Here is a 14,839-nt window from a genome sequence, read left to right as displayed (position 1 = left end):
TTTTCAAGTATCTTTACAGCAGCACCCCACTACCTGGTATCAATTTACTGTATTAGTCCATTCTCATGCTGCTATAAAGGATTGCCTGAGACTGGGTAATTTATAAAGGAAAGAGGTTTAATTGACTCACAGTTCTGCATGGCTGAGGAGGCCTCAAGAAACTTATAATCATGGTGGAAGGGGAAGCAAACACATCCTTCTTCACATGATGGCAGGAAGGGGAAGTGTCGAGCAAATTGAGGAAAAGCCCCTTATAAAACCACCAGATCTTGTGAGAACTCCCTATCACAAGAAGAGAAGCATGTGGGTGACTATCCCTAAGATTCAATTACCTCTCACTGGGTCCCTCCCACACCTCCATGTGGGTACTATGGGAACTACAATTCAAGATGAGATTTGGGTAGGGACACAACAAACCACATCAGCATGTCTATGACAAAGGATTAAATTCAGTTTAATTCAACAAGCCTGCAATGGACCCTTATTCTAAGTAATACAAGGACAACTTAAGAATTATTCATTCAACAAATATTGAAAAAACAACACGTGTGACTTCCTGTGTTTTGGGAGACACATAGTTGATTTCAATCTAGATAACTCTCTCAAGGAAGCTGCACTGTGCTAGGAATGATAAGACTTGTACATAAATAAGTACACCAATGATAGAAAATGATAAATATCATTTGTAAAAAGAGAAGTGCAGATAGTGAAATTTAACAGGAAGGATGAGAGGATGACCAATTCTGGGCGACGGACAAAATCTATTTGCTGCCTCAATTTCCCAATGCATTCATTCATTCACTCAATACATACAACTTGAATCATTCCCCTATTCCAGATACTGTTAGAGTCAGGGATGAAAAGTAGACTAGAAGAGAGAGAGATGACAATTCTCTGGAATTAATACCTTAATATAGGTATGTATGAGATATGGAGGGAAGCGAGAGGAGGGAACTTCCCAGCCTGCCTGTGGTGAGGGTCAGTTAGCAAAGGAAGGTTTTGTCAAGGAAATGACCCTTTGCTGAGTGTGGAAGAAAAAGGAACATCTCGGGAGAAAGAAGAGGGAGGCCATAGCACTCTAGGCAGAAAGATAACAAAGATTCTGAAAGGGAGAGACAGGGTGCATGTGGGCAGAGGGTGGGGGATGAGGCAGGGGCGGAGGCACAGGGAGCCTCTGCCAGTTTTCTCAGGGAAATAGGGGGTGAGGTTGACAGACAAGGAGGGGAGGCAGTGTGGTTTGGGGGACTGAAAAGGCAAGATAGGCTCTTGAAGGCTTCTCTGGGAAATGCAAGAAGATACAAATAAAGAACAAATAAAAGACAGTTCCGAAGTAGAAACCACACATTTTTTGTGGCATTAAGTATACATCGTAATGCAAAATACTCCAACAATACTTAGCGCTCTGGGCATGAGAGTGGAGAGAGTGGAGAGAACACATCATTGGACAGACAGAGCATGTGTGTGTGCAAGGGAAGGGGAGGAGTGTCATGAAGAGTTCAAATGCAAGTGTGTAGAGTCTGTCCTGCCTGATGGGCTGAGAGAAAGTGGATCAAGGAGATGGAGCTGGAATGGCAAATAATTTTCATTTCATGCGTCAATTCCAGTTGATGGAACCTGTGCTGAGGATTCCAAAGCAACCTCTGGGTTTAATAGGAGAGCGGCATGATCAGTCTATGAGGTTCTCAATGAGCTGGGAAGAGTGGCAACAATCACACGAGGCATCTGCCATCTCTGGACCAGAGGCCAGACAAGGCTGTGAGAAGAGAAGAGTAAGAGAGGTAGCAGGACAGCGGGCTGTGGCCAGAGAGTGAGATGTTGGAAGCTGAGGTTTCCACAGCTGGATTTTCATTGGAGGCATCAAGGCCTAGAACGTGGCTAGGGAAAAGTTTGGCTGACGGAAGAACAAGACACAATCTACTGTTCAAATACCTTCATGCTGCTGCTCTTGCCTCACTGAAGAGGTAAAGTGTCTTCAGAAGACACGTGACATAAGGGAATGGTGGATGGTTGAAGAAACACTTGGCTGTTCTAATGTAAATAGAAGAAGGAGTGGGAAGCTCTCATCTCTCTATCATTATCAGGCTCTGTTCTCAAGAAGCCAGAGAAACCTGTGGCGAGCTGCCTATGCAGGCCTCCTCCAGACCCATGGCTCAGACAGACCCGCCTGAACTCCAGCAGAGAAACCAGTCCCTGACCTTTCCCTTCAGCAGGGCAGGCAGGATGCAAGCCAACAGCCTCTCCTCCAGTGAGCCAATCCCATTAATTTTTTCTTTTTAAACTTTGTAAGAACACATAACATGAGGGCCACCTTCTTAGCAAAATTGTAAGTGCACAATACAGTATTATTGACCATAGGTAAAGTGTTGTACAGCAGATCTCTAGAGCTCATTCATCTTGCTTAACTAAACCTGCATGCCCATGGATTAACAACTGTTCATTTCCCACTCCACCTAGCTCCCGGCAACCACCATTCCACTCTTCGATTCTATGAATTTGGCAATTTTAGATGCCTTACATAAGTGGAATCATGCAGTTTTGTCTTTCTCTGACTGGTTTATTTCATTTAGTATAATGTCCTCAAGATCCATCCATGTTGTCACATATTTTAGAGTTTCTTTTTTAAGGCTAACATTGTGTGTGTGTGTGTGTGTGTGTGTGTGTGTGTGTGTGTGTGTTTTCCACATTTTCTTTATCCATTCATCTGTTGTTGGATATTTAGTTTGTTTCTACATCTTGGCTATTGTGAATAGTGCTGCAATGAACATGGGAGTGCTAATATCTCTTCAAGATCCTCGTTTCAATTCTTTTGGATAAATACCCTATGGGATTGCTGGATCATATGGTAATTCTATTTTTAATTTTTTGAGGAACCTCCATACTGTTTTCCATAGCAGCTGCACCATTTGGCATTCCCACCAACAGCGTGCAGGGCTCCAACTTTCCCACATCCTTGCCTGAATCTCTTTGTGGATTCCGGAGTGACAGTGTCTCAGGATCTTGGCAGGGAAGGACCATCACCTCCTCATAATCCGTGCCACTCTGGAGGGCTGAGCACACAGTTCTCCTTGTTTCCCTGTTAGCCAGCTTGCCTTGTGGATAAATGCAGAGAAGGATTCAGGATTGGAGGGAAGGGTGAATTCACGGCCCTACAGAGCATGTCTAAAAGCATTTGTCAAAAAAAGAGTTAATGACTGCTTCTCTGCGGGAAGCCCTAAAGAAATGAGTGTTCTGAAGTGTAGAACATTCGCTTTTACGGTAGGTGGTGTTATTGTTACATGTTCATACAGACAGTGCTAATTAACAATCCTAAAGGCCACATCATTAAATTATTTCTCCGCTAAAAACCCTGTGATGTTTAACGCGTCCCAGCAATTCAATTATATCTAAAACACTAGCCTGAACGGCAGGCACTATTCTGTGGCTGACAAAGTGCAAGTTGCTCTTAAGAACAGGTGAAGCTTAACAAGGAAAGAACAACATCTGACAAACTACCTCCCTGCTCTTCTCCCTAACATACACCCTAAGAACAAAAACAATAATAGTCCAAGAAAATTAAAGTGGGTGTTACCTTTGCTAGGCCAGTGATGAAACATAGGCTCTACCAAATTTTCTGTGAAGAATCTGGCACAATTTTCTTAAAAGATTTCACCCAAAATAATCAAATCAGTGCCCTCAGATCTATTTAAGGTCCATTGGGTTTCACTGTTTTATTCTCTGGATCCTACCACCCATCCTTTGTCATTTCTAACTACTGCAAATTGCATTTTGGGTTTGAACTTGGGGTGACTTCATGGCTTTGGTCTGGGTTTTTCCTGGATGTGTATCACAGTCAGCAGAGAGCACTTTGAAGAGCACACAAAGCCTCTTTGTCTCCCACTCAGTGAAATATCTCAAGTACAGAGCGCAGTGAAAAAGGGCTTCGTTCCAGCTTAAACACACACACACACACACACACACACACACACACACACACACACACACACAAAAGAAGCTCTTGCCCTTCCCTGCCGCCCCCAGCCGCTGTGGTGAGGCAGTCTCTGCACAGGCACAGGACCCAGTGCAACCGGCCAAGTGGCCTCAGTCCTCTGGACAAGGCTTGGCAGGCAGCACCATGACAGAACCTCCTGCTTGGAAGGTGCTGGTGCCGAGACTGCATCTGGGAGCAGCACATATGTGATTCTACTAGTTTTTACACAAAGAGGCAGACTATGCCAGTGGCCAGCTGGCCAGCTGGGCACTCATCTGCAACCTTAGAAGCAGGAGTGGGGGAGCAATCCACTGATCCTTTTGTCATGGTCTTCCCAAGTACCCAGTTTCCACATAAACCATTTCCTCATCACTCTCCTCCCTAACACTATCCCAACAGTACCCTCGAGGAGGCCCCACTCAGCTCTATGAGGACAGGGGATATGTATCTCCTTAGCTCCATTCCACAAAGCACACTGCCTTACATGGAACACACTCTCAGTAAAGGTTTCTTGGATGGAAAGATGAGTGAACAGATAGGCAGATGGATGATGGGTGGGTAGATGAGTGTGTGCATGAATGGGTGTGTGTATGGATGGGTGTGTGCATGGGTGGGTGGGTGGATAAAAGAATCTTATAGACCATTGTTCGGATCCTGGCTCAAACATTTTCTTTTTGTGAGATCTTGGGAAAATTACCAAAACTAAGATACTACAAAACTAAGCCTTTTGGTTTTTTATCTATGCAAAGGATGATAGCAGTTACTGTGGAGATTGAGAAAATTTAGTGAGCACCTCAGAGTAGGTGCTCAATACATATTCATGGCTTTTACCCAGAAACTGTTTATAGATTATCAAGTCCCTTGCTTCTGTAGAAGGTCTTTCCTATCACTGTCACATTCATTGCTCACTTGCATTTCTCCCAAAGAGATGGCAGAGGAAAGGTAATAAAGAGTACTTAGACTGGAGTGAGGACTACAAGAGGGAGCACCAGTATGGACTGGGGATGCAGGGTTTCTAATTTATCTAGCCCAGAAAAATTCAGACAGGCATCGTTTGGAGGAGACCTGGGTTCCAGTCAAGGCCCTGCCCCCAACTAGCTGGATAAACATGGCATGATCACCTCTCCCTTGTGGTCCTAGATTTCCTCTATGAGATAAAGTCGTATGATTGCATGAATGCTGAAGTCCCTTCAACTCCCAAGTCTGTGATTCTAACCTTCGAGATCCACTTAACATCTTACCTCCTCATTGAAGCCTGTCCTGACCATTCCTGCTGACAATAAGTTCTCCCTCTTCTCAGAATCTGTGACTATTGTCTGTGCTATGTGTCTGGAAATTAGTTCACTTCATGGCCTTGTAATGATGATGATTGCAAATACTCAAATCATACTAACTGGAGGACCAGGGATTATTCTTAGCTACACACATATACACACACACTTGAACATATGCATGCACACACACACACATACACACATAATCATTACATTCTCATAATACCTCTCTATGAAGTGAGAAATATCAAAATCTCCTTTTACAGATGAAAAGCTGATACACACACACACAAAAAAAAACTTACCCAAGACCAAACAGTTTTAAGCACTTGGCCAAGTATTTGAACCCAAGCAGGCATGACCAGCTGTTACCAGGCTGTCATAGGTCTCCTTGTTATTCAGCATCTCACTCCTCTCACCAGTAGCTTCCCCGAGCATAGGGGCAGTGGGGTGCTGTGGCTAAGTCAGAGGCCTCCCTGTCTAGACCGCCTGTATGTGAACCCCAAATCTATTTTGCTTCTTTGTATCTCTATTTTCCTATGCATAAAACAAGAGTAAAAAGTGTACCCCCTCTTAGCGTTGTTAAGAGAATTAAATTAGTTACTCTTAAGTAAAGCATTTAGAGCAGACGTGCTATTATTGGGTGTAGGAGCCCAGCCTAAAACATCTCTGTACTCCCTATGCCTCATACATAGGGAATGCTTTTGAGTTGATTCAGTCAAGAACATGGGAGGAGGAGTCAAACAGACCAAGTCCAGTCCTAGCTCAACCACAGATTAACTTTATGACCTTGAGCATGTCAGTTAACTTCTGAGTCTCAGTTTTCTCATTTATAAAATGGGAATCACACATGCTGCCCAGTGAATCCCACAAAGCTGTGCTACTCAATTCAACAAGATATATGTGTGCACAGTGCATCAACTATTAGATAAGTGGAAGGGTTTGTAACTAGTTTAGTCTGGATGAAACCACCGCCTGAGGATATCTGAAGGTCTCTGCTCAAGGGCTGTGGTCACCCTACTTCAAAAGCAGAAGGGACAGTTCCCTTCAAAGGGGCCCTATTTGTAGAACTCCTGTTAAGCCAGATATTATCGCAAAAGCATGTCGCAGAGAGGCCCTCCTGATCTTATCAAACTAGAGAAACCACCCTTCCACACCCAATATGGGACAAGTCATGAGTTTTCAGCTGTGTATGGCTTTGTTCCAAGGCACCCGAAGAGTTTTGCCTGCAATGACATATAGGTGCCCATTCGGTTTGTTGAAAGTTAGGGAGAAATTGATGTTACAGACCAGAAAATATAATGAAAGGGGCATTTTCTTTTTTTAGCTGTTTGTTATTTCCCTTTGGAGTTAGGCACATTTACGTTTCGATGGCAATTTAATCACTTACAAGTTATATGACCTATTTAATTTATCTCAGCCTCACCTAGGACATTTGTGAAGATTAGAGACATAGCACAGCTTCTGGCACATGAGAAATGTTCAGTGAATTTATTAGTCACTGTTGTTATCATTTCCCTCTTTATAGACTCCCAAGTTACATCGTTTCAGCCTGAACGCATGGACCCAAGAGCCCTCAAGCTCTGTCTTGCCTGTTCCTTCAACACATTGTTGAACTCTCCATGGTCTGAACTTTTCCTGACTCCTGCCAACAAACACTCCTTTGTCCCCCTCCCCATCAGACAGACCAGTGCCTGCTGAGACATGTGCCTCCTGATATGTTTCCCCATCCAGGTAACATTTGCTAAAAGACACTAACAACGGCTCTGAAAGACGCTAATTATGATCATTCCACATCATATTGTTCCTGAATGCTTGCTTCCTAACTCATAAAGTAGGATGCTAACATGCATCTCATGGGCTTATCCTGATAATTAAAGAAGATCCTGCATCAGTTAGCTTTTGGTGCCTAACGTATCATCCCAAAACTTAGTGATTTATAATTTAAAAAAAAAAAAAACATTTATTTAACTCACAGTCCTGTGGGTTTGTGATTTGGGCTGGTCTCAGCCGTGCAGTTCTTCTGCTGAGTTCTTGACGCCTGGGCTCAGACCTCACACAACATTATGCTCACTACAGTCAACTGGTCAAAACAAATCACAAGGCCAGCCCAGAATCAAGGAGAGGGGAAATAGACTCTGCCTCTCGATAAGAATTGCTTTAAACTATTGTGGCAATTTTTGCATTCCACCATAAGTAATAAATCTAAATCACCTGCTTCTCAAACTAATTTATTCAATTTCTATCATATTTTTGGTTCAGAAATCCTTGCAGGGTCTTTTATATGGAACTAGAAAACATTTGTTGAGCCTTTACTATGTGGACAGAATTGCACTAGGTATTAGGGAGGAAGGAAGGATTAAGATATGTTTATGACAAAATCTCTGTCCTCAAGGTGCTTATAATCTCATTGGGGGAAAATGTACATGCACAAAGATCAATTCTAAGGCCAGAGTAAAATATCAGTTTAAGGCAATAGTACAATGGCTGTCACATGTTATAGCAGGTATGATAGAGCAGGTATGATTAATTGCTAAGTCTATTGTACAGTCACTCTCTCCTAAATCAGAGCAGTGCAGGGGGAGATGGGTAGAGTCCGGGGTGGTCAGGGAAGGCTTGTCAAAGGAAAGAGGATTTAAGATGAGTCTTGAAAGATGGTTTGGTCCAAAGCACCAAACTCAAATGTCTCCCTGACATCCACTTTCTAGTCTTTCTATTCAGTTTCCCTGTTAGGGGGTCTTCTTTCAGAAAAGACTCCCTACAGTCATAACTTGCATGATTAAGCTCTGTTTCCAAATGCTGTAGGGAAAAATCAGGGAGATTCGAATCCTGGGAGCCATATGTCAAAGGGAAGACCTTTCTTGATGATAGACAGAATGGTACAGTAGAAAAATTATGGGTGTTTTTAGTCCCCAAAGCTGGCAGTGTTTGTTTGCTTTTCTTCAGTGGGATTCCATTTGTTTATCTTTTATCTCGAATGGGGATTCTTCCTGTAACAGTACATGGAACATCACAGAGAATGTGAAGGTAATGCTTCTGGCATATAGCAGACAATAACTACAATGTAGTTCCCTGTCTCTCATGCTCCTCCACTGCCTTTGCTGTCTAGCTCAAATTTATTTAGTAAATGTTCCATTCACCCTAATACTTAGCAATTGCTTCAGCATTAGGCCTTCACTGTTGTAGTCATGCGGCAAAGCTCATTCCAGAAGATCTCAATGCAGCCCCTGGCACAAGTAAAGTGCTCAGGAAATATTTGTTTAAATGGCTTTCGGTCCCTGGAACTCATCACGTCCTCTCATACCTCTGGGCACTGGCCCCTGTTGCTCTATCTGCCTGAAATAAGCCCCCTTTCTGCTTTCCATCCACCAACCTAGCTAAGTCCCATTCCCTTCTTATTATTCACCTCGGGCATCTTTCCTCTAGGAAGATTTTTCTGCCCTTGTCCTCCACCCACCTCCACCCTGGATTTAGGTATCCCTCCTCATTGTTCCTACAGAAGAAGTACAGGGAAAAGCGTAGCATTTCAGAAAATGGTTATGGAATGGATGGACTGAGGGATGGATAAGTGGATGGATAAATACAGGGATAGATGGAGGGAAGGATGGTTCAGTGAGATACCCCAATCAAGAAATCATCTTGCCAAAAGCTCATTTCACATTTCGCGGCAAGTATAAAATGCCTCCTGTGAAGCTTGAATTTTTCAGATCAGACACGGAAGCTGAACTTTCTACAAATATGTGAGAGCTGATAATTAAGGATCAGTTTCATAAAATAATAGACCTAACATGGAAAATTCCGGCTCAGCACACACACACTTAATACTCACCAGAAACAGCAGGTAAGCAACTTAATTAGAAAGAACCCCAATTAATGCATAAACCCAAGGAACAAAAGCCATTCCTCTGGAAGTTTTCAGGGGCAAATGTAAGACAAGGTCCTTAGAGACAAGATTCCGTACCAACTGTCAGACTCAGTAAGCACAAGAGCCCCAACTTGACATGTTGGGGAGAGAATGTTTCTGTCCACAAAAACTGAAGTTAGTTACTCTTAGATTCCTAACATAAATCATTTTCATCCTGCCAAAGACTTCAGCTAGCAATGGGACCAGGAGACCTCAGCTCTCAGCTTCCAAATGTCCGCTTTCTCTCTCACCATTCACAAAACCCTCACCACCCCTCTTCCTCACTTCATCATGCAATATTTCCCAAGTGTTTTGAGGTTACAGAAAAATAAACACTGTTTACTTAATTTGGAACACCATGAAATTTTTCTTTAAAAAAAGCAAAGCAATTTATTCAAATATTAAAGCTAGGAAGAACATAATATCTGAATTTAATAAAAGAAACTATATAACATCAGTGTATAATACTTTAAATGAAAGTGTCAAACAAAAGAGAAGGTACTGATCTCTTCTTCCATATGTCCTCCCTTTAAAAAAATATGTTTTCAGATTTTTTAGGGACAGGGCCTTGCTACATTGTCCAGGCCAATCTCAATACCTCCTGGCCTCAAGTGATCCTCCTACGTTATCCTCTCAAAGTGCTGGGATTACAGGCATGAGCCACCACGCCTGGCCTATTTCCTCCCTTTCCTTCTTCATCCATGTAACAAACATTTACTGATTATTATGTGCCAAGCTGTCTGCTAGGCCCTCGATGTAAAATGGAGTAGGGCACAATTGTTTCCCACAATCTAGAGGAGATATTGGCATGTAATACACAGTTACTCTACAGTGTGAGAGTGCAAGGAGATAGAGCCAGAGTCTAGCGGGGGCACAGAAAAGAAACATCCAAATCAGTCTGATGGATCACAAAAGGTTTCGCAGAGAAAACAACATCTGAAGGATGAAGGAGAATTTAAGGATAAGAGGGGTTTGCTGGGGAAAAAAAACAAAAGGAACGATTTCCACATACAACTAGAATGGTGTACACAAAAGTAGAGCAATGGGTCAGCCTCAGAGAACCCCGGGTCATTCACTATTACTGGAGGAATGAGGAGATGAAGCAGAAGAGCACAAAAGAGTCAGATCAGGAAGTGTCTTGTGTGCAAAGCTGAATTTGTACTCAAAAGCTATGCGAACTACTGAAGGGTTGTAAGCAAACAGTACCATAATCACGCTTGCATTTAGAAAAATGATTCTGTCCTACTGTGAGTGATGGATAGTAGAGAAGTGAGACTGGAGGCAAAAAGACCACCTAGAAAAATGTTGGAGGAAACTTGGTGAGAAGTGATGAAGGCCTGATGGACAAAGGCACTGGCCATAGGAAGTATGGCTGAGGGTCTTTTACCTTTGGATGGAACCATGTATTTTGGATGAAACTTCCCAACAAAAAATACATTGTGGCAACCAACATTACCTTTGGTTTCCTTTGCATTTCTTTTATATTTGCTTTCCATAAGTAGCTGGTTTGGGAAAAATGCATCTTTAGCAATCATTATGGTCAGGAGCCCTACATTCTTGTCCTATATCAATCACTTATCAGCTGTGCATCTTCAGGTGAGTCACTCATTCTCTCTGAGACTCAGTATTTTAATTTATAAATTTGATCACAAATTTTACCTCTTAGCTTTGCATAATGATTAAATAGAGGAATGTATACTATTGCATATTATTATAATGTAATACATTATATATTATAATATGTAGTAATATATTACATTATAATATATAATATATATTACATTATAATATGTAATATATTATTGTTTAGCCAAACATGTTGCAAAAATGAAGTAAAACATCACATACTGTATAATATTAGGAATATTTTGGATGCAAATGACAGAAAATTCCACCGGCCCTGGCTCAAACTAGATAAAGGAATACATTGGAAAGTCTGTGAGCAGATTTGGCTTCAGTCACAGCTTGACTCAGGCTCAGATAATGTGTCCAGGATCCAAATCTTGACTCAGCTCTTCAGGTAATGACCCCATTCTCAGACCCACACTGCAGGCTCCTCACTGCCCCAGCAGCTTCAGATACACATCACACTACACTGCACTGTCTCTTCCAGTAGGTTCTTCCATAAGCCTGGGACCACCACTCTCTCTCTCTCACTGGCCTGAACTGGAACATATGGTCATTCCTATGACCAGAAAATAAAATTCATATATTGCCTTATGCCTATGTCAAGTGCTCGGCCCCTGGGACATATGAAAGTACAAGACTGAGAATGAGGGAGTGGCAGTTCTCCCAAAGCAAAAGTAGGGTACTGTTGTCAAAAGCTAAGGGAAGACACCTTGGGTGCAAAGCAGTCTACACGTGTCCCTTATGCACACTCTCACAGTCAAGGTGCCACTCAAAGCCTCTTGCTGCTAATCAGCTGGATAGGGATTACCTGATCTTGCTGTTGTTGCCATCGTTTTGAGATGAGTTGGCCCTTCTTTCCACTTATGTCATAATCGTAAAATGGTTATTTATTGTCAGGCTTTAAAGTATTCTTCTGAATGCTCTCTTAGCACCTATGAGCTATTCAAGGATCACTAGGATTCTGCAGGACTCATTTAAGAAGCACTTCTAGAGGTAAGATGGGGCAGAGGGCAAGTGAGAGCTTCTAGCAACAAAGAGAGGGCCTAATGGGCAGGAATCAGATAAAAGAACCTGACAGTAATCAATAGTAATTGTATTTATAAGAGGCATCCTCTTCCTCCCTGGAAAGTACCTGCTAGCCCCCGGGGAATTACCCATCTCTATAAGCTTTAAATCATTTCACCAATCTTTTACATCCAGCCACCTTGAGTAGACCCCAGGAGTCAGTTGCCACTTTGTACTCTATCAGAATGTGTCCAAGGGCAGGGAAACACACAAACCCAAAAAAACTATGTGACCATCAGAAACACAGAGGCAGCCATCAAAAATAGAGAAGTTGGTAGCTGTCAGTTCTTTGCAAGAGAGCAGAGAGGGGGTGAAGCTTGTCCTGCCCTGGAGGTGGCGACACTCATACACAGGGGGCCCCCTTAAAGGCTAGATCTCAGTATCAGTTTCCTTTAACTTTATTCTTGGATATGTTTATAGTTTACTGCTCTATTGCAAAGCAAGCTCCTTAGGGGCAGAGGCCATGTCTTTTTCATCCCGAACCCCAAAACTTGCCACTATTCCTGGCCCAAATAGGCATTTCATGAATGTGTCCAGAATCAATGAATTCACTTTGCTAGGCACTGGCAAATACAAAGATCTAAAAAACAGCTTTGTACTTACAGGTCTTACAGCCTTGTAGGGTAGAAAATGAGAACATAGCTGATTTGAAATAGCTAAATTGAAAGCTGATTTGAAAACACTAAATCAAATCCATTACCTTATTTGACTCTCAGGACACCCCCGTGATGTTGGCACAGCAGATCCGTTAGTTTCATTTTACAGACATGAGATCAGTTACTTGGGATGCGAAGAACAGAAATACTCCACCAAAGTCTCATAGCTTAGTGATAGAGCCTGGACCCGGTCACTCGACTCCCAGGTCTGGGTTCTTCCCATAACATTTTTGCAGCATTGCAGAAGATTCGAAGCAGGGATGATCAGCTATCAATATCAAAAACAGTGAAATGAATCTCGTTGCTAAACTTTTTCTTTTCTTTTCTTCTTTTTTTTTTTTTTTAGTGAAACAGAGTCTCACTCTGTTGCCCAGGCTAGAGTGCAGTGGCACGATCTCGGCTCACAGCAAGCTCTGCCTCCCAGGTTCATGCCATTCTCCAGCCTCAGCCTCCCGAGTAGCTGGAACTACAGGCACCCGCCACCATGCCCGGCTAATTTTTTGTATTTTTAGTGGAGACGGGGTTTCACCGTGTTAGCCAGGATGGTCTCGATCTCCTGACCTCGTGATCTGCCAGCCTCGGCCTCCCAAAGTGCTGGGATTACAGGCGTGAGCCACCACATCCGGCCTAAACTTAATGTTTTTCTAATAATCAGCCTTGTATTATTGAAAGTGCTTTCTTAGCCATTCTCTCCTCTGATAACCACATCAAATTTGTGTAGCTCTTTTACAGATAAAACAATAGAGACAGGACTGAAGCGTCTAGAGTATACACTAAATTGTAAAACTAGTCAGCAACTAAGTTAAAACTAGAATCTAAGACCTGAAGTACCACTCCCACTCTGCCTCCTCTTTGGCCTTAAAAAATGAGAGTTGACCGGGCACAGTGGCTCACACGTGTAATCCCAGCAGTTTGGGAGGCCGAGGCGGGCGGATCACCTGAGGTCAGGAGTTCGAGACCAGCCTGACCAACATGGTGAAACCCCTGTCACTACTAAAAAGAAAAAAATTGGCCGGGCAAGGTGGCAGGCGCCTGTAGTCTCAGCTACTCAGGAGGCTGAGGCAGGAGAATGCTGTGAACCCGGGAGGCAGAGGTTGCAGTGAGCCAAGATCGCACCACTGCACTCCAGCCTGGGCGACAGAGTGAGACTCCATCTCAAAAAAAAAAAAAAAAAAAAATGAGAGTCATAGAATCCCGAGATCATAGGAATGGAGGAAACCCTCCCATTCCTTGCAGAATCCCCTTGTCCATCTTCTTGCTCACCTCCAGTGAGAGCACATTATTTACCACACTGGAATGCAGGCCATCCATTCTTGGAAATCCCTATCAGTCTTTTCATCAGTAACAAATCAAACTGGCTTCCTGTCATTTCCACTCATTGCCCTGCATTGGTTCAATTTCATTCACTTTAAGTTTATTAGGTAACTGCTATGTGCCAAGGACCCCCACAGATAGATATTACTATGCCCATTTTGGAAACTGGGCCTTTGAAAGCTTACAAAATTTACCTAAGGTCACAGCGGGGAAGAGGCAAGACCAGGTCTTCTGTTTTCAAATACTATGCTATCTGTGGCTTGCACTTAAGAGTCGCACAGATGGAAATGCAACCCTTCCTCCAGACAGAGCGAATAAGACCAGTTCTGCAGACACGGCTCCCTGTACGCCACTATCCTGTTTTATAAGTCAGTAAATGTTCAGGAGCTCCCAATCCAATGTATGAGGTTAATTAATAATATGTAAAAGTTTATAGTTTATACAGCATAATCTCATAAACATTTATTAGTATGCTAATAGAGAGTAATGGCCATGTGAGCATAAAATCAGACAGGGGGCTGATGTGACACAGCAAAAGAGCTGTCAGAAAATCCATAATACTCTTTTTAAACAGCAAGAGTATTACAGGCATGATCTCCCTACAGACTTTTTCCTGGTTGCACTTGTGGATGACCATGAGAGGGTTGAAAAGATGTTGGACTTGGAATCTGGAAATCTGGGTTCTCATCCTGGCTCTGCCCTTAAAGAAAAAAAAAGGGGCGGTGGGTATTGACATTTATTGAAACCTGCTCTGTTCCAGTGCTCTGCTAGGCACTTTTCCAGTGATTTCTCCATCTGTTCTACCTGGGTGGGCTTAGGCAATCACCTGGCACATAATGCATATTCAAATATATTTATTCAATTATGCTGACTTGAAATGAAATCACTCTCCCTCTCTGGGCCTCAGCTTTCTCACTCAATCTCTAAGGCTCTTCATGTATTGCTCTCCTGATTTCCAGAAAGTCTTCCACCATCTTTTCCAAATGTATCAGGTCAGTGACATAAAATTTAAATCATCCCACTGTCTTGA

General features: G+C 42.8%; 1 long non-coding RNA gene across 2 annotated transcripts in view; it reads right to left on the bottom strand.

Moving 5' to 3' along the window:
• LOC139362027 (uncharacterized) overlaps positions 1 to 14,839 on the bottom strand; it is a 151,309-nt gene that overhangs the window by 31,470 nt on the left and 105,000 nt on the right. For both annotated transcript variants that reach the window (XR_011620266.1, XR_011620268.1), the window contains exon 2: positions 12,540 to 12,763. This is a non-coding gene — a long non-coding RNA (uncharacterized lncRNA). The remainder of the gene's footprint in view (positions 1 to 12,539; positions 12,764 to 14,839) is intronic.

The sequence above is a fragment of the Macaca nemestrina genome, chromosome 1 (assembly GCF_043159975.1).
Source record: "Macaca nemestrina isolate mMacNem1 chromosome 1, mMacNem.hap1, whole genome shotgun sequence".
In the NCBI taxonomy this organism is placed as follows: domain Eukaryota; kingdom Metazoa; phylum Chordata; class Mammalia; order Primates; family Cercopithecidae; genus Macaca; species Macaca nemestrina.
Note: the sequence above shows the minus strand (reverse complement) of the source record. Positions and strands in the feature narration are given on the sequence as shown.